At 43.6% G+C, this 25,558-nt stretch overlaps 1 long non-coding RNA gene across 1 annotated transcript in view; it reads left to right on the forward strand.

The window, feature by feature from the left end:
- The first annotated feature begins 205 nt into the window (after positions 1-205).
- The window catches only part of LOC311520705, a 237,110-nt gene continuing 211,757 nt past the window's right edge, over positions 206-25,558 (forward strand). The window contains exon 1 of the long non-coding RNA XR_014711674.1: positions 206-330. This is a non-coding gene — a long non-coding RNA (uncharacterized lncRNA). The remainder of the gene's footprint in view (positions 331-25,558) is intronic.

Consider the following 25,558-nt stretch of genomic DNA (forward strand, 5'->3'; position numbering starts at 1 on the left):
TGTATGTTTTTGGTTATTTCTGAAATTTTGGAAAACCAGGACACTGATTTCTCCCCCCACCCCACCACAACACAGACAGTGGCTGCCCCCTGCTGTTGCCTGAGCATTAACATTGTGACATCAGGAATAATCAGCCACTTATTACTTCTGCCCTTTCAGTTTAGTTGTGTACATGGGAGAAACACTACTGCTCCGGTTTGCATGGCAACAGCTGCCTGTGGTAACTGATTTGCGCCAGACCACCATAACATTATTACAGAGAAGAGTCAGAGGAGGCTCTGTAATGAAAGCAGACTGGGGCTGGATGAGCTTCGATGAGATTGTACTGGGGTAAGTTACACTGGTTCTTTTCAAAGGGTAATTGTTTGTTGTGTTTTTCAAAAAAGGTTACATAAAACAAGACATAAAATTCCAGTTCATGTATATTGTTTATTTGCATCTTATAAATTGTGGGTTATGGCTTTCTGAGTATTTACATTTTTGAAAAAGTGGAAAACTGTAGATCCAAGTCCCTACTCAGTTTTTGGGTACGCAATCAAAAAACCCCAGTTATTTAGAAGTTGCAGTAAAACTGAAGCTGCATTAGAAAAATCATGTTTTGGTTGAAAACAGTTTAATTACTTTCAGTATATTGGTCAACATGGCACTGAGTGGAGAAGTATGGAGCTTCACAAAGATAACAAGGGCAATAAAATATACATTGAAGACAACAAATGTATATGTTTTATTATTTAAAGAGCAAATATGTAAAAGATTTCCTTTCTATTAAAACTATTAGAGAAATTCACCAACCTAACCCCCTTCATTTAATATTAGTTAAGGTTGCTTTAATCAATAAACTAAACTGTTGCTATGAGTAATGTATTCAATTGAGTGGAAGTATTCTTCATTTAGGAGTAATTCTTCACTGCTTTCCTCCACCCGTGTAGCCAGTCATTAAATTTCATACTGCTTTTTTTCTCTCTTTTGGTCGCTGCCTTTTAACCATGTTTTTCTCTCTCTGCCTTTCCTAGCCCTTATCACTAGAGACCCAACATCCACATTTTCATTAGTGGAAGCTCACATGAGCTACCATTCTGTCCAAGTGTAGTTACTGGTGAGGGGAGTGAGCCACGATGCTTTTCCTATTGGTGCATGGTACAGCTTCTCTGGCTGTATTTTGCAAACACATCCTTTTTAAAGTTAAAAGGTATTCACTAAACAGCCTGTACAAATGTTTCATCAGTTATGGTTAAGGAAAGTGAGGAGGAAGAATGGTGAATGCGCCTACAAATCAGGGACTGTTCCCAATACTCAGTCTATTTTAACCATCATTAAATGTTAGAGCAGTATTTCTTTCGTATAGGTCAGACCAGGGGTTTTCAAGACTGTACAAACCTATGTCCCTTTTTATAGGGCTACAGGGGTCTCATGAGGGCTCACAGATACCCCTGTTTTGCTCTTCCTGCTGATCTTTTTAGTTGCTCCCAAGGTGTGGAAAAGAGGGACTTTTCTGTCTGTAGTACAGTAAACTGTGAATTCAGTGCATCTTGCTGCAACAGCAGTCTAAGTTTGAGCTGGCTTCCATCTGAATCCCATGTAGTCCAGTTCTTGTAGTACTCCAGCACAGTGAGTGTGGACCTCCCTTCCACCTTGAAAGAGTTAAATGGGCTGAGATGGCTAAAACATAATGTGAACATTACTGTGAATGTCAGTTGTTTTGGCCTGTGTTGCAGATAGATATTACATATGGGTAATGGTCAGCTATTATGGAAGCATTCTACATGATTCCTGACCTGGGGAATGCTTCAAAATACTATTCTACTAGTTAGTATTAGGGCCCTGCATTGTGCTTCTACATGCATAGAAATGATTTTGTTCATTTGGAATTGTAACCAAATAGTTTCCACTCCTAGATTATCTTCCCTGAGGAAAATCCGTTCTTTTTTAGAGACTGCAACCCTTCTTTCTGGAAACCCAATCTAGCTTTCCTGCATATTGTGAAGCCAGAGACCACCCAATATTATTGATTTATATTGTCTAAATGTGTCTGAGTTACCAGTTACTATAAGTGGATTCTTTGACAACCCAAATATAGTATTATTTTAAGGTTTAAGCTTCTGGAGTTTGCACGAAGATATGTATAGTTTTTGCTCCTAACAGTACGGCCATTATACTTACTCCATTTAGTTCAAATGCTGCTTTTAATTGGACTGATGCCAGTAATAACTCTTTATCTTCTGTCATGCTTGCACTGGAAAGCTCCCTGGCATAACTTTTGGATTCTCCTAGCCTTCACAGCTGTCCATATTATGTGTAGTCCAAGTTGAGTGCTCTTCAGCTCCTTTTGACTCCTCTAATTCGTAGATTAAGCCATTCTGCACCCATCCCATTCCAGAATTAGTTTTCTTGACTACTGTTCCCTTTGCTTTATGATTAATGTGGAGCCTCTGTTTTGTCTGAAAATAATTGTCATAGGGAAGGAGGAAAATAACTCCACAAACTGTTCATGTTCCAAGTACAGTGTTTAATTTTGTTTTCTATTTCCTTACCAATTATGTCTTGGATGCTAGTGCTCACAGCTTTTTATCATTTTTATTCTGCCTCGTTATTGTATTTTAGGGCTTGAAGTCGTGGTAACAAGATGATTGTCTTGTCTTCATAAAGTATTATCTTCTCTAAAGCCCTTTTAAAGGCTACTTCATAAGATTTACTTAAAAAAAAATCACTGTGTGTGTTCTGACTTCGTTTCTTCTCGTGTAGTCAAACCGCTATCAAACTTCATCACTGATATGAAAAACCAGAGTGTGTCCTGGCTAAAGCGGATCTAATCTATTCTTTCCTTTTTCAAAATGACTGTGGTGAAGTTTCATGGAGGCAAAAAAGGATTAGCTTAAGCACCCATGTATTTCCCCTGCTTCACAGTCTTCCCCAGCTGTGGAAAACTAGAATTTGTGGACTTCACAAGCAAGGAAATAATGTTACAAATCCTGGCAGTGAAGGTGGGAAGAATGGCAGTGGAAGCAGAAGACTTCCTAATTTGTGCCTGGCCTTTTTCATAGATCTCCAACTGCCTAAAGAGCTAGCAAAATAGCCTTTGGTATCTTCCAAGTCAGCAAATGGTAATTCTTATCCACCACTGTTGCTGCAACCTTGGTAAACCGCCAGGATACAGTATAGTCCTTTAAAAAGAAAAGGAGTACTTGTGGCACCTTAGAGATGAACAAATTTATTAGAGCATAAGCTTTCGTGAGCTACAGCTCATTTCACTGGATGCATCCGGTTACATTGGATGAAGTGAGCTGTAGCTCATGAAAGCTTACACTCAAATAAATTTGTTAGTACTTGTGGCACCTTAGAGACTCCTTTTCTTTTTACGGATACAGACTAACACAGCTGCTACGCTGAAATACAGTCCTTTAGTACCACTGTCCAATAACATACGTGTCAATGGCATGAGCCGCTGCACTTTGTTACGATCAGGTCACTCTTGTCAGGGAATGATAGTTATTTCATACTTGGCTTCACACATCTTTCTCGCATTTTATAAAGCACAGTCCAGACCTCTTTCATGCAGTGTTCACAGATTCTTCTTCTAGTATGTTTTGGAGATCATACTTTCTATTATTGGGTAAATTATAATAGTGTTTAGTATGGATCTGATTTTACTTTTGATCCCCATAACTAAAGGTGGTAAAAAAAAAGTTGACTTGTGTAATATAATGTCAGCAACTGTTCACACAGAGAGTGAGGACACATGGGTGCTAGTCATGCCTCTGACACTGAGACTATGTGACCTTAGGCAAAGCACATAGCCTCTCTATGCCTCAGTTCCCCCTGCCCTATAGTAGGAACAATACTAACCATCCCAGTTTCACAGGAGTGCTGGGAAGTTTAAACAGGGCCAGATTGCAAACCTCTCACTTTGGTGAGCAATTATACACACAATTCCATCTACCCAGTCTGAGTAAGGGGTTCACAGTTTGGCTGTTTGTTTCAAACATTTCGAAATCTTCCGATGGAATGTCTTACATAAGTGATAATGATGCTCATAAATTTTTAACAAATTATTTTATTTATCTATTAACCTCTGCCTCCTAAAGATCACAATGTTCTATTTTCCAGTTTTCTTTTGAAAGCACACTACAGCAGTCTTGCAGATTTAAGATAATTCTATTTTGGTTAAAACAGAGATCTATCTTTGAATTAAATGTGTTCATCTGGCTTCCCCAAAACCCCATAGCTGTTTGTCTATAAAGGTTACTTTCACTTTTAGCTTATTTAGTCTTGCCAGTTTTGTCTACTTCTGTATCCAGGGTGGTTAATGAAATCTGAACTATCAATTTTAACATGATAAACCTCTGTTGAACCTCTCAGAAAGAGGGGGTATTTCTTTAGGGTGTTCTGGGTTCAGAAGAGGGCTCATTCACGTGGGTGAGTGGACAATGGCGCTAAAAACTAGGACTATGCAGAAGTGTCATAAATATAAAGGGAAGGGTAAACCCCTTTGAAATCCCTCCTGGCCAGGGGAAAGCTCCTCTCACCTGTAAAGGGTTAAGAAGCTAAAGGTAACCTCGCTGGCACCTGACCAGAATGACCAATGAGGAGACAAGATACTTTCAAAAGCTGGGAGGAGGGAGAGAAACAAAGGGTCTGTGTCTGTCTGTAGTCGTCTTGGCCGGGGATAGACCAGGAATGGAGTCTTAGAACTTTTAGTAAGTAATCTAGCTAGGTATGTGTTAGATTATGATTTCTTTAAATGGCTGAGAAAAGAATTGTGCTGAATAGAATAACTACTTCTGTCTGTGTATCTTTTTTGTAACTTAAGGTTTTGCCTAGAGGGGTTCTCTATGTTTTTGAATCTAATTACCCTGTAAGATATCTACCATCCTGATTTTACAGGGGGGATTTCTTTATTTCTATTTACTTCTATTTTTTATTAAAAGTCTTCTTGTAAAACACTGAATGCTTTTTCATTGGTTTCAGATCCAAGGGTTTGGGTCTGTGGTCACCTATGCAAATTGGTGAGGCTTTTTACCAAACCTTGTCCAGGAAGTGGGGTGCAAGGTTTTGGGAAGTATTTTGGGGGGAAGGACGCATCCAAACAGCTCTTCCCCAGTAACCAGTATTAGTTTGGTGGTGGTAGCGGCCAGTCCAAGGTGTAATATTTTGTACCTTGGGGAAGTTTTGACCTAAGCTGGTAAAGATAAGCTTAGGAGGTTTTTCATGCAGGTCCCCACATCTGTACCCTAGAGTTCAGAGTGGGGGAGGAACCGTGACATGGTGGCACAGTGGTGGGATTAACCTGAAATCATTTTGAGATCCAGTTGAGATTTTTTGAACTAGAAATACAGATTTTAAAAAGGAATTTTTAGGAAGTCCAGAAGCAGCTTTGAAACTGAAAGCAGCTTGGTTTCTCTCTGCTTTGTGGCCAAGCAGAGACAAAAGGGGATTATCTTGTGAATTGCAGGTTTTCTTTGCCTGGAGGCAGGGTACTTAACTCCTGCAGGGAAATTCACAGTCTTCCAACCCAGAGGTTTTTTTTTTTCTTTTCTTCCTAAAAGTAAATAGGGTGTGTGTGCTCTACCCATTTGCCTGGAGACAAAAGTGGCAGGGTTTTTTTTTAGGATTTTGATTTTTTTTTGTTTTACAAGGAGCACAGGTTTGAAAAGAAATTTTTTTTTCTTTGGGCTGGGTAAGCAGGTTTCCAAGTAGTTGGAGGTTTTTTGCTTTAATTTGGGCCCAGAGCAGAGACAAGGGAATTGTCTTTTTCTGTAGGCTGACAATCACTATCAGAGAATAGGTATTCTATTCCAGCACAGCAAAATTTTACAGCCAAGTTTTGTTTGTTTATTTCTAAACCTCGGGTGTAAAGTTAGTTAAAAACAGAGAGGTTAGAATGGCCAAATCCTCAGCTCGACTACAGCTGGAATTAGCCAAATTTCAGGCTGAGGAAAAACAAAGGGAACATGAAAAACAGATAGAACTCATGCGGCTGGAGAAGGAGGTACAGGAGGCTGCCCACAAGAGGGAAATGGAGGCAAGGAAGCATGTGGAGGAGATGGAGAGGATAAAGGCCCAGCAGAATATACCAACAAACCCTAGCAATCCTTCTCCAGGTACCACTTCCCATCCCAGAAAGTTCCCCACCTACAAGGCAGGTGATGATACTGAGGCCTTCTTAGAAAACTTCGAAAGGGCCTGCCTTGGGTACAACATCTCTACTGACCAATACATGGTAGAGCTGAGGCCGCAGCTCAGTGGACCCTTAGCTGAGGTGGCAGCTGAAATGCCTAAAGAACATATGAACAAGTATGAACTGTTTAAATCCAAGGCGAGAGTCAGAATGGGGATAACACCCGAGCAGTCTCGTCGGAGGTTCCGAGCCCTAAGGTGGAAACCAGACATGTCATTTACCCGACATGCCTACCACATTGTGAAACATTGGGATGCCTGGATATCAGGAGCAAGTGTTGAATCTCCAGTAAATTTGCCCTTCCTAATGCAAATGGAACAATTCTTAGAGGGTGTTCCTGAGGAAATAGAAAGATACATCCTAGATGGGAAGCCCAAAACTGTAATTGAGGCAGGAGAGATTGGAGCCAGATGGGTGGAGGTGGCAGAGAAGAAGAAAACTGGTCGCAGTTGGAGCGGAGACCAGAAGGGACCACCCCAGACCACACCCTATTACCGGGGGCCGCCCAAAGCCCCACCTACCTCCCAAAGAACCCTCCAGACCCCTTATCGTCCCACCACCCCGTTCTCCAGCAACCCACCTTGCCCCGGTGACCCGTCAGCTGGACGATGTTTTAAATGTAACGAGCTGGGGCATGTAAAGGCCAACTGCCCCAAGAACCCCAACAGATTACAGTTCATTGCACCGGAATCACACCAGAGGTCCACAGGCCCAGATACCTCCCAGATACCCTTGGAGCGGAGGGAAACTGTGAGTGTGGGCGGGAAGAAGGTCACCGCGTGGAGGGACACCGGAGCACAAGTGTCAGCTATCCATGCTTCCTTAGTGGACCCCAATTTAATCAACCCAGAGATCCAAGTGACGATTCAACCCTTCAAGTCCAACTCTTTCAATTTGCCTACAGCCAAGTTGCCTGTCCAGTACAAGGGCTGGTCAGGAATGTGGACTTTTGCAGTCTATGATGATTATCCCATCCCCATGCTGTTGGGGGAAGACTTGGCCAATCACGTGAAGCAGGCCAAGAGGGTGGGAACGGTCACCCGCAGCCAGGCTAAACAAGCCGTGAGGCCTAGCTCTGTTCCGGAAACTTCTATCAGGGCCCGGTCAGAGGTGATGGACCCGGACCCCAGGCCAATGTCTGCAACAGCAGTAGTGGATCCAGTCCCAGAGACCCAGACGGAACCAGTCCCAGAACCGGAACCAGCCAAACAACCAACACCAGACCCCGTGCCAGCACTGAATCCAGTACTTGCAACCTCAACACCAGAGGGCCCCACCGAACCTGAACTGGCAGCAGCCGATAACCCTACACAAGAGGCTCAGCCGGAGCCTGAATCCCAACATAGTGCACCAGCGGAGAGCGGTTCACAGTCAACAGAAACAGCTCCATCCCCTATATTGCTTCCAGAGGGACCAAGCCTATGTCCCCAATCCAATGAGGAACTGATGTCTCCAGCATCAAGGGAACAGTTCCAGACCGAACAGGAAGCAGATGAAAGCCTCCAGAGAGCGTGGACGGCGGCACGGAGCAACCCACCGCCTCTCAGCTCTTCTAATCGATCCAGGTTTGTTGTAGAAAGAGGACTTTTATACAAGGAAACTCTTTCTGGGGGACACCAGGAAGACTGGCATCCTCAGAGACAGTTGGTAGTTCCAACTAAATACCGGGCCAAGCTCTTGAGCTTAGCCCATGATCACCCTAGTGGCCATGCTGGGGTGAACAGGACCAAAGACCGTTTGGGGGGGTCATTCCACTGGGAGGGAATGGGCAAGGATGTTTCTACCTATGTCCAGTCTTGTGAGGTGTGCCAAAGAGTGGGAAAACCCCAAGACCAGGTCAAAGCTCCTCTCCAGCCACTCCCCATCATTGAAGTTCCATTTCAGCGAGTAGCTGTGGATATTCTGGGTCCTTTTCCGAAAAAGACACCCAGAGGAAAGCAGTACATACTGACTTTCATGGATTTTGCCACCCGATGGCCGGAAGCAGTAGCTCTAAGCAACACCAGGGCTAAAAGTGTGTGCCAGGCACTAGCAGACATTTTTGCCAGGGTAGGTTGGCCCTCCGACATCCTCACAGATGCAGGGACTAATTTCCTGGCAGGAACTATGAAAAACCTTTGGGAAGCTCATGGGGTAAATCACTTGGTTGCCACTCCTTACCATCATCAAACAAATGGCATGGTGGAGAAGTTTAATGGAACTTTGGGGGCCATGATACGTAAATTCGTAAATGAGCACTCCAATGATTGGGACCTAGTATTGCAGCAGTTGCTCGTTGCCTACAGAGCTGTACCACATCCCAGTTTAGGGTTTTCCCCATTTGAACTTGTATATGGCTGTGAGGTTAAGGGGCCATTGCAGTTGGTGAAGCAGCAATGGGAGGGATTTACACCTTCTCCAGGAACTAACATTCTGGACTTTGTAACCAACCTACAAAACACCCTCCAAACCTCTTTAGCCCTTGCTAGAGAAAACTTACAGGATGTTCAAAAAGAGCAAAAAGCCTGGTATGATAAACATGCCAGAGAGCGTTCCTTCAAAGTAGGAGACCAGGTCATGGTCTTAAAGGCGCTCCAGGCCCATAAAATGGAAGCATCGTGGGAAGGGCCATTCGTGGTCCAGGAGCGCCTGGGAGCTGTTAATTATCTCATAGCATTCCCCACCTCCAACCGAAAGCCTAAGGTGTATCATATTAATTCTCTAAAGCCCTTTTATTCCAGAGAATTAAAGGTTTGTCAGTTTACAGCCCAGGGAGGAGACGACGCTGAGTGGCCTGAAGGTGTCTATTACGAAGGGAAATGTGCTGGTGGTGTGGAAGAGGTGAACCTCTCCATGACCCTTGGGCGTATGCAGCGACAGCAGATCCAGGAGCTGTGCACTAGCTACGCGCCAACGTTCTCAGCCACCCCAGGACTGACTGAATGGGCATACCACTCCATTGACACAGGTAATGCTCACCCAATTAGGGTCCACCCTTACCGGGTGTCTCCTCAAGCTAAAACTGCTATAGAACGGGAGATCCAGGATATGTTACAGATGGGTGTAATCCGCCCCTCTGAAAGTGCATGGGCATCTCCAGTGGTTCTAGTTCCCAAACCAGATGGGGAAATACGTTTTTGCGTGGACTACCGTAAGCTAAATGCTGTAACTCGCCCAGACAACTATCCAATGCCACGCACTGATGAACTATTAGAGAAACTGGGACGGGCCCAGTTCATCTCTACCTTGGACTTAACCAAGGGGTACTGGCAGGTACCGCTAGATAAATCTGCCAAGGAAAGGTCAGCCTTCATCACACATCTCGGGCTGTATGAATTTAGTGTACTCCCTTTTGGGCTGCGAAATGCACCCGCCACTTTCCAAAGACTTGTAGATGGTCTCCTAGCGGGATTAGGAGAATATGCAGTCGCCTACCTTGACGATGTGGCCATATTTTCGGATTCCTGGGCAGACCACCTGGAACATCTACAAAAAGTCCTTGAGCGCATAAGGGAGGCAGGACTAACTGTTAAGGCTAAGAAGTGTCAAATAGGCCTAAACAGAGTGACTTACCTTGGACACCAGGTGGGTCAAGGAACTATCAGCCCCCTACAGGCCAAAGTGGATGCTATCCAAAAGTGGCCTGTCCCAAAGTCAAAGAAACAGGTTCAATCCTTCTTAGGCTTGGCCGGTTATTACAGACAATTTGTACCGCACTACAGCCAAATCGCTGCCCCACTGACAGACCTAACCAAAAAGAAACAGCCAAATGCTGTTCAGTGGACCGGAAAGTGTCAGAAGGCCTTTAACAAGCTTAAAGCGACACTCATGTCTGACCCTGTACTAAGGGCCCCAGACTTTGACAAACCGTTCCTAGTAACCACAGATGCATCCGAGCGTGGTGTGGGAGCAGTTTTAATGCAGAAAGGACCTGATCAAGAATTCCACCCTGTAGTGTTTCTCAGCAAAAAACTGTCTGAGAGGGAAAGCAACTGGTCAGTCACTGAAAAAGAATGTTATGCCATTGTCTACGCTCTGGAAAAGCTACGCCCATATGTTTGGGGACGGCGTTTCCACCTGCAAACCGACCATGCTGCACTAAAGTGGCTTCACACCGTCAAAGAAACTAACAAAAAACTCCTTCGGTGGAGTTTAGCTCTCCAAGATTTTGATTTCGACATCCAACACATCTCAGGAGCTTCTAACAAAGTGGCTGATGCACTCTCCCGTGAAAGTTCCCAGAATCAACTGGTTAAAATCGTCCTTGAGATGTGGAAAATATTGTTAGTCTTTATGTACTTGGTAGTATATTTAGAGATGCATGTGTCTTATTAACTCTGTTTTCCTAGAGCTCCAGGAAGAAATCCCAGCCAGTGTTTCACCCTAGCTGAGATTTGGGGGGCGTGTCATAAATATAAAGGGAAGGGTAAACCCCTTTGAAATCCCTCCTGGCCAGGGGAAAGCTCCTCTCACCTGTAAAGGGTTAAGAAGCTAAAGGTAACCTCGCTGGCACCTGACCAAAATGACCAATGAGGAGACAAGATACTTTCAAAAGCTGGGAGGAGGGAGAGAAACAAAGGGTCTGTGTCTGTCTGTAGTCGTCTTGGCCGGGGATAGACCAGGAATGGAGTCTTAGAACTTTTAGTAAGTAATCTAGCTAGGTATGTGTTAGATTATGATTTCTTTAAATGGCTGAGAAAAGAATTGTGCTGAATAGAATAACTACTTCTGTCTGTGTATCTTATTTGTAACTTAAGGTTTTGCCTAGAGGGGTTCTCTATGTTTTTGAATCTAATTACCCTGTAAGATATCTACCATCCTGATTTTACAGGGGGGATTTCTTTATTTCTATTTACTTCTATTTTTTATTAAAAGTCTTCTTGTAAAACACTGAATGCTTTTTCATTGGTTTCAGATCCAAGGGTTTGGGTCTGTGGTCACCTATGCAAATTGGTGAGGCTTTTTACCAAACCTTGTCCAGGAAGTGGGGTGCAAGGTTTTGGGAAGTATTTTGGGGGGAAGGACGCGTCCAAACAGCTCTTCCCCAGTAACCAGTATTAGTTTGGTGGTGGTAGCGGCCAGTCCAAGGTGTAATATTTTGTACCTTGGGGAAGTTTTGACCTAAGCTGGTAAAGATAAGCTTAGGAGGTTTTTCATGCAGGTCCCCACATCTGTACCCTAGAGTTCAGAGTGGGGGAGGAACCGTGACAAGAAGTAACTGCTCTTAAAATATGTTTAGAAGAATTAGATTTCTGTCTAGATTTCAGTTTAATTAAAATAGAAACAGAAGTTTTAGATTGAATTTTAGGCATCTTGTGGTATTTTCTTCTCCATGAACAATGAACTTCAGTAACAGGACATTGATTTAATGAAGCGAAAACAACTGAAACAGATAAGAATACCACGGCCACAACGCTCCTGTACTGCACAATATCCCTCCACTTTCTGTTTTAGTTTTTTTAAAAGATTTCTTTCTTACGTGATCAAATATGGAAACTGAAAGAATATAAAAATATCTGGTGACATCTCAAACCATCTGAGCTTCTCTTTCATCATCTCTTACTATAGAGTATTTGAGAGAGGTATTGATTCTTGCAAAAATATTGGGGCCTCATTATGATTTCATTGAGGCTGGTGTAAATCAATGTTATAACTAACACTATACAATTGGAGTAAGAGAGGTCTGAATCAGGCCCCAAAATGGCTTATGCTAATTACAACCACAAGACATCTCTGTTCTAGCATTTCCCATAAGTAAGTGCTGTGTTTCAAATGTTCAAGCCACATTTGTATAAAGAGCGGAATGACTGAGCTCTTAGAACTTATGTGAATTTAGTAAGATTGAAAAATGTCTTTTGTTGTCATCTTTTGGTGATCAGTTTTGAGCTATAAAGCATCAGTAGGTGTGGCTTAGTTGGTATAATGCATACACAATGATTATAAAGTCACCAAGGAACCTTGAAAATCACAATCTCTCCCCACTCCGATTGAAGATTTAATAGCAGAAAGCTGTAATAGGGTTGCACGTTACAACTATCTTTTACAAAATTTACAGCACACTTGCTATTGTGCTTTTGTTGCCGGCACCCAGTGCCGAGAGGCTGAACAACAGCTTGAGTGGTTCGTTACCCGGTGTGCTACACCCAATAATCACAACGGGGTGGAGAAGCAGAAAAGTTTATTTGCAGCTGCAAAAAGGTACAGGGAGAATAAAATCTCAAATCCTGCACAACAGAGCAGGAAGTTACACAGGCTTTTATACATCCTTTTTCCCAGCATACTTATCCAATAGCAAGCTGCTCCAAGTATCCATATAGCCAGCCAATCCAGTTCCCAGCTAGTTCCCTGATTCTCTGTATCATTTGTTAAACTATACATAAAGCTGCTTTATTCAGCATTGTTTTTCCATATCTCCCCTGTTTGGCCTTGCTTAGTTTCAGGCAGTCTGACTCTGCAACATACTGTTGCAGATTCTCAGCATAACTGCTGTGTGTGCCTCCAGGCGGGGGGGGCCAAGGACACTTGGGCCTAGCACACAGAGCTGCTGCGAGTGCCTCCAGGCAGGAGGGGGGGGGCCAAGGACACCGGGGCCTAGTGTGAGGGGGCTTCATCGACACTCGTGGTCTTCCATCCCCTCGAGTTACCTAGTGGCCATGCCCCAGTGTTCCCAACAACTCCCCCCTTTGAGAACACTCAACAGCCTTGGCTCTGAGTTTTCTCACTTGGGCTACTTATTTCTTTACAATATGACTTTGCATAAGCACTTTGTGATAGCCCTGAAGAGAATGACTTTTTAACTTTTGCAAAAGGGCCCTGACACATGATACCGCACAGCATAATATCAGTAATACAAGCAGTCCAGGAAAGAGAAATTTTAATAGCAGGCTAAATAAACCACCAAGCCAAGACGACAAACCCCAGCCTGAAAACAAGGTTTGCAACCAATCGTTCTCTGGGGCAGTATAGGCAACCTGTGCTCCGGCTCGGGCATGGGCCTTAGCCTGTACCACCTTTTCATAGATCTCATAACTGCTATCATTTACATATACACAACATCGGGGCCCGATGAGGGCACAAACCCCTCCTTGGGATGCCAAGAGATAGTCCAAAGCCAGCCTGTTTTGGAGGGAAAACGTCCTGAGCTGCTGTACCTCTTTATTTAATGTTTTTACTGCGGACCCTAAATCACTAACTAAGTCCTCTAACTCTAAGGCCACTTTCTCAAGTACCATCTGCAGCCTTACAGTATAGCGGCCTATGCATGCCATGGCTGGCCCAGTAAACAGTGGTGCTATTCCCAGTACAGAGCACCCTACCAGCTTCTCGGTTGTGAGGGGATTCTTCATATTGCCCGCCAATGCCTTAGTTAGTCGCCGCAGGGTCTTTTCTCGTGACTCAACAGAGGTGTCTCGGGCATTTCTAATCTTTCCTTTGGGCAGTGTGGCAGTTATGGAAAGATGAGGAACTCCATGAGCTATATAACAGCTACCTGTCCAGTTGGCTGGCAGCACCTTGTAAGCCTTTCGGCCACATACAAAATAGTGACCCTGTAGGGCCCAATAAGGACTGTTTCTTAAGGGGATTCCTGGGATATTTAAGGCTGCTTTTCCAAACAGTTCATATGCCCCTAGGGGGGCATCCCATCCTCCTGATTGGGTACAAGTGGGGGCATTTCTAATTGTGCCGTTCAAATTACACTCGCCATAGGGACCACTACAAACCCACCATTGGCTTGCTACATTGGAGATATTAACTGGACGGCAAGTTACATTTCCAAACCCCTTTTTTGTGGTAAGATTATTTGTGTTTCCCTAAAAGGGGAGGAACCATTACACCCACACCGTTGGCCTCCCCTGTTGGTCTTTATCCAATACCCATCAGCCCACTGTGTAATAACACAGGAGCTCTTTCCCACAGGATGCCCATAGGGATCAGATTGGTTTCGGGTAAAACATAACACTCCCTTAGTGAGTACTGCAACTGAATACTCCTGGTCCTGATAGGTGGCTTGCTGTAAAGAGGTCTTGTTCCAGAACGGTGAGTCCGTTCTTTCCTGCTCTTTGATGGTGGCTAATTCTGCTAGGGTCAAGGGCAGCATGTCAAGGGGCATTCCCGTTTTGGGGGATAGTGGAGTTGGAGCACATACCCAGCAATCAGTCTGGTTTGTTAAAGTAGCAACATGGTGCGCAAGCAAAACAAAGGAGTTATGCTCCCGATATGCACAATTTGGAAATACCAATACAAAGAATAACAATGTTACCCAATTAATTATTACCAGAGTCTTCCCAACCCAGGGTCTCCAGTACCTGGGTGGGCCCATTTTAGCATTAAGGTGCCCGCTATTTGTGTCTTTTAAACAGTAGCTTTAGCCCGAGATCGTCACTAGATGAGGAGTCAGCAGGTTGGACGGTCCACTGTTCTGCTGACGAGGGGGCAGGTACTGCCTTTAGACGAGAGTGATGGATCCAGTTCTTGTGTCCCTCGATCTTTGCCGCTGTATGGGAGATCAGCAGGACGGTATAGGGTCCTTTCCACTTTTCCTGGAGAGGCTCGTCTTTCCAGGTGCGAACAAGCACAGAGTCACCGGGCTGTAAGGAGTGAACGGGAGAGTCCAAGGGGAGAGGCTGGGAATCCTTGGTATACCTGTGAAGAGACAAGAGAACAGCAGACAGGGAACACATATACTGTGACAAAAAAACATTACCCAATTCCCATTCCCCTGACAGAACCGGGGTGCCATTCATAGGCCATGCCCTTTCAAACATAATTTCAAAGGGACTACGCCCTAATCTACCCTTTGGGAGAACGCGGATATGGAGTAGGACGAGGGGCAAAGCATCAGGCCATCGCAGTGAGGCTTCTTGGCACACTTTTGAGAGATGCCGTTTAAGGGTCTGATTGGTACGCTCCACTACACCACTGGCTTGCGGTCTCCAGGGTGTATGGAGTTCCCAGGGGATCTGTAAGGCATGTGAGATGCTTTGGATGATTTTTGACGTGAAGTGTGTCCCGTTGTCAGATTCCATCCACAGGGGGAGTCCAAAGCGAGGAATGATCTCCTTAACAAACTTGAGGGCCACTGTCCTGGCAGTGCAGTTACGGCATGGGAAGGCTTCTGGCCATCCGCTGAACCGATCCACTATAACAAGGAGATATTTGAACCCTTGAGTCCGGGGAAACTCAGTAAAGTCTATTTGCCACACTTGTCCGGGGCCCAGAGTGGGTTCTAGGGCAGCTGGTGGCACAGGATGTCCCGGTCGGGGGTTATTCTTTTGGCAGACTAAGCAGTCCGCTTGTACCTGGGCAGCCAGGGGTCGGAGTCCGGAAGTGATAAAGTATTTTCCCATTAGCTGGATAAGTGCTTCCCTGCCAGCATGAGTGGTTTGATGTAGTTTCTGCAGCACTGGCCGGATTAGGCCCTTTGGTAAGAGGACCTTCCCTTCCGGGGAATGGAGCCATCCCTCCTTTTCCCGGAGACTGAGTTTGTCAGTTAGCTGTCTCTCCTCCCCAGAGTACTGAGGGGTTGGAAGCTCCCCTACTGATGGGATAAGGGCATGCATATGGGCGTTCTCAGTCTGAGGGGATGGCAGGGTGGCAGCATGCTTAGCCTCTCTATCTGCCCGGGAGTTACCTCTGGCCACATCTTGATCCTCCCTTTGATGGGCTTTACAGTGTACCACCGCCACTTCCGAGGGGAGTTGTACGGCTTCTAGGAGCCGGAGGATTTGGGGCCCGTACTTGACTGGGGAGCCTTGGGCTGTCAGCATTCCCCTTTGCTTCCATAGGCCAGCATGAGCATGCAGCACACCAAAAGCATACTTTGAATCAGTAAAAAGGTTGACCCGCTTTCCTTTTGACAGTTCAAGTGCACGGGTCAGGGCTATTAGTTCGGCAAGCTGGGCAGAGGTCCCAGCAGGCAAACCTTCAGCTTCCACAGTGTCATGGAGGGTCACAACAGCATAACCCGCCCTCCTTTGCCCATCTATTACAGTACTGCTACCATCAGTGTACCACTCATAATCTGCATTTGGGAGAGGTACATCCTTTAAATCCGGACGGCTAGAGTACTGGACATCTATGATCTCTAAACAGTCATGTTTCTGTTCCTCTGTTTCTGGCAAGAGAGTGGCTAGGTTAAGGGAGGGGCAAGGCTGTAGGGTGACTTCAGAGTTCTCTAACAGCTTAGCCTGGTACCGAGCAATCCGAGCCTGGGTGAGCCAAAGCCCTCCCTTTGCATCCAATAAGGCTCGGACCATATGGGGAATATAGATTTGCATAACCCCTCCCAATGTTAGCTTCTTGGCTTCCTCAAGCAATAGGGCAGTAGCTGCGACCGCCCGTAAACATGCCGGCCAACCCTTTGCAACCTGATCCAATTGCTTAGAAAAATAAGCCACAGGACGCTTCCATACTCCTAACAGCTGTGTAAGCACTCCTAGGGCCACCCCCCTTCGTTCATGTACATACAACTGAAACGGCTTAGAGAGATCTGGCAGGCCCAGAGCCGGGGCTTCCATCAATTTTCTTTTTAGGATTTTAAATGCCCTGTCAGCCTCTGGGGTCCAATAGAAGGGGTCATGATCTGCTCCTTTTACACAGTCGTACAGGGGTTTAGCCCACAGTCCAAACTCTGGGATCCATATCCTGCAAAAGCCTGCCATACCCAGAAATGCCCTGAGCCGCTCACAATTATTTGGAGAGGAACTTGACAGATAGATTCCTTTCTTTTTCTTGAAAGCTGACGCTCCCCTTGCCTTAGCTGTAACCTGATCCCTCTCCACCTCAGACCACAGGGTTCTCAGGAGGATATTACAGTCGTCTCAATCGGCTTGTGACTACTGAGGCACCCCTTAAAGACTGAAATAAACCTGCTTGCGTTCATTGAGAATTCCCCAGCCTGTGTTTTAAAAGCTGCTAAGTCTATTGGATTGAATGGCACATGGGTGTAAACTTGCATAGTGGTAGCCTGACGTCCGTCTGCCCCTGGGAAAGCCACAACAGTCTCGGTAAGCAAAGGATAGAGTCCCACCGAGGGGGCAATCTCTGTAACCCGAGGCATCCTACCCTTATACGGTGGGGGTGTGGGGGCCGAAGGGGACACCGGCTCTGCCATTACAGTGGGGGTTGGGGTCTGGGGACTAACATTAGCTGCTACCAAACCAGTTGGAGTCAGATTACAGCGCTGTAAAATATCTGGTCGAGTACATAAAGTCAGAAACAAATGCGCATACATATGTTCATTCCATTTACCCATTCACTGACAAAACAAAACTAATTGGAGGATCGTGTTGTAATTAATTGACCCTCCTGGTGGCCACCACTCCTGGTCCTCTAGTTGATATTGAGGCCAGTCAACTGTACAGAATCGTTTTAATTGGCTCTTAGTCATTGGATCCGCACCAAATACCTTCCAGTTTGCTAGAATGCACTCTAGGGGCGTACACCGTGCCCTAACCTCTGAGCTCTGTCCCTGTCCCATACCTACAGGGTAACTCTGGGCGTCCCCAGGTTCCAACAGAGCATATAATCCGGATTTTAAAAGGATCCTACCTGATCCAAGGGACCGGTTCTTCACCGTGGCCCTGCAGCTGCTCCTCCCCCACGTCTAAGGGACCGGTTCTTCACCGTGGTCCACAACAGCTTCTCCACTATATGAGTGCGTTGCACCGTTGTGCCCTCTGGGGTCGATCAAATCGCGTCTCCTCCGAGGCCCCCGATGAACTCACCGGTGCGCGCTGGGCGTCGGTTCTCGCCGCAATCCTCGACCTCCTGGAGGGGTCCGGGCAAGGCTAAATTGCAGCCTCGTCGCCCACCCAGGGACGCCAAAAGCTGTTGCCGGCACCCAGTGCCGAGAGGCTGAACAACAGCTTGAGTGGTTCGTTACCCGGTGTGCTACACCCAATAATCACAACGGGGTGGAGAAGCAGAAAAGTTTATTTGCAGCTGCAAAAAGGTACAGGGAGAATAAAATCTCAAATCCTGCACAACAGAGCAGGAAGTTACACAGGCTTTTATACATCCTTTTCCCCAGCATACTTATCCAATAGCAAGCTGCTCCAAGTATCCATATAGCCAGCCAATCCAGTTCCCAGCTAGTTCCCTGATTCTCTGTATCATTTGTTAAACTATACATAAAGCTGCTTTATTCAGCATTGTTCTTCCATATCTCCCCTGTTTGGCCTTGCTTAGTTTCAGGCAGTCTGACTCTGCAACATACTGTTGCAGATTCTCAGCATAACTGCTGTGTGTGCCTCCAGGCGGGGGGGGCCAAGGACACTTGGGCCTAGCACACAGAGCTGCTGCGAGTGCCTCCAGGCAGGAGGGGGGGGCCAAGGACACCGGGGCCTAGTGCGAGGGGGCTTCATCGACACTCGTGGTCTTCCATCCCCTCGAGTTACCTAGTGGCCATGCCCCAGTGTTCCCAACACTTTGAAATACTTTGCTGAAATAAAACCAAACTACAATGGTCAGAATAAACAAAGAGGAAGGAAGATAGAGAGGTGTGCAGGCATCTGTATCGGGAAAGGCAGACCGAGACTACAGAAGCAGTGAAATGGGGCTAAAAAAGACAAGATAAATGGTAAGAAACACCGAGGGGCAAAAGAGGGAAATTGAGTAGGTGTGGGATAGGAGATTGTGGGGGAAAATGAAGGGAGAATGCAGTGGCATTTATCTAGCCAATGAGATTATTCCTTTAGCCTTTCTCCTATTGTATGGCCTTGAAATTTTCCGCTGCAGTGTATATAGTTTCTCTCTCTTATCTGACATTTCATGCAGTGTTCCATCACTGCCCGTTACAATAATCACATTGTAATATGTTCCCTTCAGTATTGCATGTAATGGAGCATGAATTGAAACAAAGCAGAAATGAGGTGCAGTAGTTCATATCTTCCTATACGATGTAAGGTAGCTTTGCCTTCCTACCTGTTTTACACAGATTGTTATATATTCACAATACCAGATCAGAAATTTAATCTCATTTAGCTCAATTTAACAATAGTATATCAGCTGAAAGCTTTCTTTAAACAGTTTGAAAACGCTCATCTACACGATAATACATGAAATAGCTCTATAGCCACAAAGAAAAAACGAGTTATGTGTCTGACTACAGCGTGTATGCTTGTTGGAATGCCAGTGTTGTAGAAAAAAGCCTGACCTTTCTGCTGCTTCTCCCCTATCAAGAAAGCTACCCAAAGCCAAATTAAAGAACAATAAAATGACTAAAAGTTGAAGAGGAACCCTGCAGTGTTTTTCTACTCACCAGTTTGCCCATGTACTGGCTCCCTTCCAATATCCACATTTCACAGTCTAGTCACATGGTGAGTAGAGCTTCTTATCATCTGAACTTTCAGACTGCTATGATGAACAAAACGGAACAGCTCTGAACTTGAACCTAACAGGATTCAGTTTTCCTTCGCATGCTTTGGGATCCATGATATTTTAAGCGTGTTCAAAGGATTTCAGAATGTGGTTCTCTATCCTCTTGTTAATCAGACATTCAGTAAAAACTTACCTTTTCAGACTTTAAGTTTCATAACTGTAAAACCTTAACAAATACCACAGTGTATGTACACTATAAATGTCATCTATGTCTCAACTCAGGGGATTTTGATTTTCCTCATCTGGGTTTTTTTTATAGATGAAAGTGGAGGAAAATATCCAACTGTAATCAAATGTTTCTTTACTACTCAAGCTTATTAGAGAGTCTGTTTTTAGGTTTTGATCAATGGCAGACTGGTATACCTTCAGGAACAATTACCTCTCTGATCCTAAAAGCAGTTTATGGCATCTTTTTGTTTTGTCTTGCCCTGAATCTGTTATGAATAAAACTTGGTCTGCAGCCAAGTATTCTTATTTGCATTTATTGGCTCACGGTAGGAACATCAAGATTTACTCCAAGCGGACTTTCTTGCTAAGATTAGCTGCAATGAAGTTGAAGTGTCCATCAGTCATGACTGTTTGTTAAATAGGTACCAAGCTTATCTCTGTGTAATCTTTGCCACCTTTTGCTTTGTCTCTAAAAATCATTTCTTGGCCAACTTGAATGGTCTTTTCTATTTCACTGCTGATTTTCTGCCTAGTCTTGCAAACATTATACATAAGCAAGTAATCTTGCTCATGCACCCCCAAACCTGAAGCAAATACTCTCCAGTAACCACACACCACACAACAAAAACACTAACCTGGAACCTATCCTTGCAACAAAGCCTGATGCCAACTCTGTCCACATATTTATTCAAGTGACACCATCATAGGACTTAATCACATTGGCCATGCCATCAGGGGCTCGTTCACCTGCACATCTACCAATGTGATATATGCCATCATGTGCCAGCAATTCCCCTCTGCCACGTACATTGGCCAAACCAGACAGTCTCTACACAAAAGAATAAATGGACACAAATCTGACATCAGGAATCAGAAACCAGTAGGAGAACACTTCAACCTCTCTGGTCACTCAGTAACAGACTTAAAGGTGGCAATTTTGCAACAGAAAAGCTTCAAAAACAGAGCCCAATGAGAAACTGCTGAGCTTGAATTAATATGCAAACTAGATACCATTAACTTCGGTTTGAATAGAGACAGTGAGTGGCTAGGTCATTACACATATTGAATCTATTTCCCCATGTTAAGTATCCTCACACCTTCTTGTCAACTGTCTAAATGGGCCATCTTGATTATCACTACAAAAGTTTTTTTTCTCCTGCTGATAATAGCTCATCTTAATTAAGTAGCCTCTTATTTCACCTATTCATGTTCTCTGTATGTATGTATATATATATATCTTCTTACTATGTGTTCCATTCTATGCATCCGATGAAGTGGGCTGTAGCCCATAAAAGCTTATGCTCAAATAAATATGTTAGTCTCTAAGGTGCCACAAGTATGCTTGTTCTTTTTGCAGATACAGACTAACACAGCTGCTACTCTGAAACATTGCTGTTTTAAGTTGATTAGCAAGTTGAGACAGCAGATGCTGTCAGCAAGCTCCCTCTGTCCTGAGCCCTGTCCTGTTCACTGCTGCTCTGTGGAGGTGGCCGGATGGGGTAAAGGAGCAGGGAGCAGGAGTGCGGGGGAGAGGGACACCTGACATTAGCACCACTCTTTCTCTCTCCCCCTCACAGCAAGCAGGAGGCTCCTGGGAGCAACTCCAAGGCAGAGGGCAGGAACAGCAAGCACATGGTAGTGGGGGGAGGGACAGCTGAACTGCCAGCAATTGATAGCCTGCTGGGTGGCTGCCGCACAAGGAACTTAGGAGAGCAGGGGGCTGTGGGTCCACCCTGGTTCCAAGCCCTCACCAGCTAGCTGCAACTGGCTGCTCTTTCTGCTAGCAGTGGACAAAGCAGGCGACTGCCAAACAATGTTATAAGGGAGCATTGTGCAACTTTAAACGAGCATGTTCCCTAATTGATCACCAACAAAACAATGTTAACCGGGATGACTTCAAATGAGGAGTAAAATATTCTAAGAACCTTTTTATGGTTTCATTTAGATTTTTACTAAGAAATTCAGAGTCCAACTGGTTTTGAGCTCTCTTAGACTGTGTTCCTTAGTATAATATTTTTATTATGTACTACCAGGTACTATTTGTCATTCATTCTGACATACAAAGTATTGTATTTGTTTGAACTGCACTTAGCTTTGGTTGCATAGTATTGTTTTATTCAATGTGATAATTTCATACTTTGGATTTATGTGTGTGTGTGTGTAAATTTGAGAAAGCTTGCATCCAATGATAGCTGCTGTGTTAACTCAGGCCAGTCTGTGCAGCCTTAAAGTCTGTTCTCTGGAGGTACTCCCTTTCTGCTTTGGCACTCGTTTCTGTTATTCTTCACACCATTATGTTTGGACACCAAGGAAGCAGGGTAAGTGCTCAGCCGGTGTTGTTTTATGTGGCTTGACCTTCACTCTGTTCCAGAGAATGGCCTTAACAAGAGATGGTGAAAAGAAGCTTTTATCTGATGCTACAGAAACTCTTTGTTGAAGGTGAGGCATAGTCAATAAATTTCAGGACTACAGAGTAAAGTAGGAATTGGCGTTTATACAGAAATTATGGATTAGGGAAATGTAAAACTTTAAAAGGGCAAAATTCTTGGGGAGAGTGGCTCTGTGGCTCTCCACTCTTTTTCCCCAAATCCCAGCGCAGACAACCAAGCAGCAAAGAATCCAGTTCATCAGGAAGGCCAGAAGACTAGTTGCTAGCCCAACAGTGAAATGTGCTGAATTAGAATGGATGTTTTGGGTAGGTGGAGAGGCAGAGCGTGTAAAAAAGCTTTATAGAAGGAGGAATCAAAGGTCAAAAGTATGCTTGGTGTAGGCAGAAGCCACAGTAATGTCCTACTAAGTGAATTGCAGCCAGTTTGGCCAAAACTATTCCCCAAATTTTGTTGAACTATTACTTTTGTCATATGATAATTCTGCACAAATCCAGTAGTAACTAGTAACATGCTGTTTATGGGAAATCAAGGCTCTCAGGAGGAGATACAATAATATAGCAATTTTTAAATGTGTTTATTGAGCAATTGAAGAGCTATCATAAAAATACACATAAAAATATTTTTTCACCTCACTCAGGAAAGCTTTATGGAAAGTATAATAGTAGTCCACTTTTTCTCCTGACAGAAGCGTATTTAACTGACCATATTCTATAAATGTGTCCTGTAAATGCTTTCTGAAAAATTGGGTAATTGTGGGTTATTTTGTGATGGTCTGTACAAAATGCACCCAATTATAAACTGTTCTGTACTGAATCAGGGTTAACATATAGTAGCCATTAGCCAAAATGTATTCTAATTTACAAAAAAGTGCTGCTATGGTAACCTTAATGGTATTATGAGTGAAAATCACTAACATTAATTAGGTCCTTTTTAAGGTACAGTGGATGCAGTGTGTATTATCCACTCTGTTAATGGCCTTACATTATTGTTGTTTTATTATTTTTTATGATTATAGCCTCAAGGTGGCAAAATCAATGTATACCCATCATTTGGGCTGATGAATCAAGAAAATATTGGGTATTCTTGTCGAGGAGAAACCTGCAAATCTTGAAAAATAACTGTAAAAATTGCATATTTTTGTTATCTGGTCACCATTTATTAATTTCTCTGAACCTAACAAGGATTCTACAAGGCAGTCATCTCACTGTTCTTTAAACCCGAACAAAATTACTGATAAAAATCTAAAATGTCATCCTATCCTTCATTTAACAACTGAAATTAGTCAATATAACTTGTGAAATTAGTCAATATACATGTGAATATTACATGTTCAGAATATTGCATTGCTGATGATATTTGACTCATTTACGGTACCATGATTTTTGCACTTTTTAACTGAAATTGTGTGGGATGTTCTTGCTACTTGAATCCTAGATTTTCCTTTAAGAGAAGCAAAACTCTCCTACATGTCCATAAATACATTCCATAATCTGATGTATTTATTTCAGATACTGGCATGTAAAGCACTTTCAATTAAACTGAAAGGCAAAACTGATAAATGGAAATACATTTAACGTATTGTGTAATTACCCTTTGGAATTCATTACCACAAAATATCAATGAATGAAAGAATGTAGCAGCTGAAAAATGAAGGTACATTTACACAGACACTAATTACATACACAGTTATATTTTTATCCTATCTATTTTTAAATTAAAAGATCAAACATTGCTTTTGAAAATGCAGGACAATTGTAAAGTCAATTATAAAATATTTAATATAAGGATCAGATCCTCAGCTGGTATCAGTTGGCACAGCTCTCTTCACTCCTGTGGAGCTGTGGTGATTTACATTAGCTGCAGATTTGTCTCTACACATTTTAAATACACTGCCTTTAAAATAATGAATAAAAACACCTCCATTATATCTGGCTGCTCCTCCAGCTATCCTATTTGTACATGTCAAGGAAGAAGTAGCTCTTGAGAGGTCTGAAGCAAGAGCAAGTAGGAGCAATTTGGGGAGGGCATTCCAAGTGTAGTGTTAATGTAGGAGATGGCACAAAGCCACAAAGCTGAGTCAATTTTATTACCCAACACTTCTTGATAACTATTTTTTTATTAACAACTAGAGAGAGGAAAAGCATAAGCAAGTTAGACTAGATGATTGGGGTGTACAATAGTAGATTTATATATAAAAATAAACCAGGAGTCCTAGTGCCATTTTGGATATAAAAGTTGAGTTCATTTATAATTGTGCTTGTAGCCATATCTTTATTTTTTCTGTGTGCAAAGTGATCTGCATGAGATGACCAGCACGATCTTCATGAGATGCTGCCTAATGCCAGCAGTCTGTGCGTATCCCCACAATGGGGAACATGGTATTATCAGAAAAAACTTGTGTCATGTTTTTGTGGAATAGGGTGAATACAGGAAAAAAGTATTCATGTGACTGAAACAAGATGATTTTAATTGATTTAGAAGTCTTTTTACATTCTTGTTCAAGTATGTAAGTTGTTTACTGGAAAGAATGTTCCTGTAAACATAAGCTTTGTAAATAAATGTTCATGAGCCTGTTTACTCAGGAAGTACTTTCATGGCCATGTAGAAAACCTCCACTTTATTATTTGCCCAATAGATTTGCTTAACAATTACACATGTTTTTGGATCATATGTGAACAGAAAAGGGGATTCTGCCTGTTTATCAACTTAAGTCATTCTACCAAGGAAGAGAAATAATAATATGATTTGACTTAAGTGACTGATGTGAATAGCTAACAATGAATAAAGAATACTCATAGTGTGACAGGTTCACAGACAAACCGTAGACTAAATTTGTTCACACGGTCTACTGGTTCAACAATTGTGAATAATGATCAAAGTCATACAACTATGAGCTGTTTATGGGCTTGCTGAGAATGAACAGAAGGCAACGTTCACTGGATAAAATATTTATATTGACTAATTCAGCCAGCTCTATTTTTGGCATCCCAACTACATAGATAAAACTGTGATCCAAGGATATCTCGAAAACACTGAAACACAAGAATGGTTCCTGATCCAAGGATATTAATATGCTGAGCAGAAAGTCTGTTGTTGAGCCTGTTGTAATACTTTGTTCATTGTCAGTACAGCCAGGACTAGAGTGAGTGAACAATGTTGATTAAAATGTCTGCCACCCCACTAAGTCTACAGTCTGTTGAAAATAGATTGGTTGCAGTATACTAGTATTTGGTGGTGGTCTTCTCCTACTTGTGAAAAAGAATACAAAACATTTTTTATGTTTACATTCTGGATGGAACATCATGGGGGGAAATACCTGCTTATGATATTTCCAGTGCTCTCCTCTAAGCTGCCTGCCAATGAAAAAGAGAACAGAAGGAATAGTGAGCAAGAGCAGAACAGCTAGAGACTGAAGCAAAATGACGATGGGAGAAGAGACACGTAATCAGAAAGGGAAGAGGGAGGA

The sequence above is a fragment of the Lepidochelys olivacea genome (genome assembly GCF_965140295.1).
Source record: "Lepidochelys olivacea isolate rLepOli2 genome assembly, chromosome: 5".
NCBI classification, from domain to species: Eukaryota; Metazoa; Chordata; order Testudines; family Cheloniidae; genus Lepidochelys; species Lepidochelys olivacea.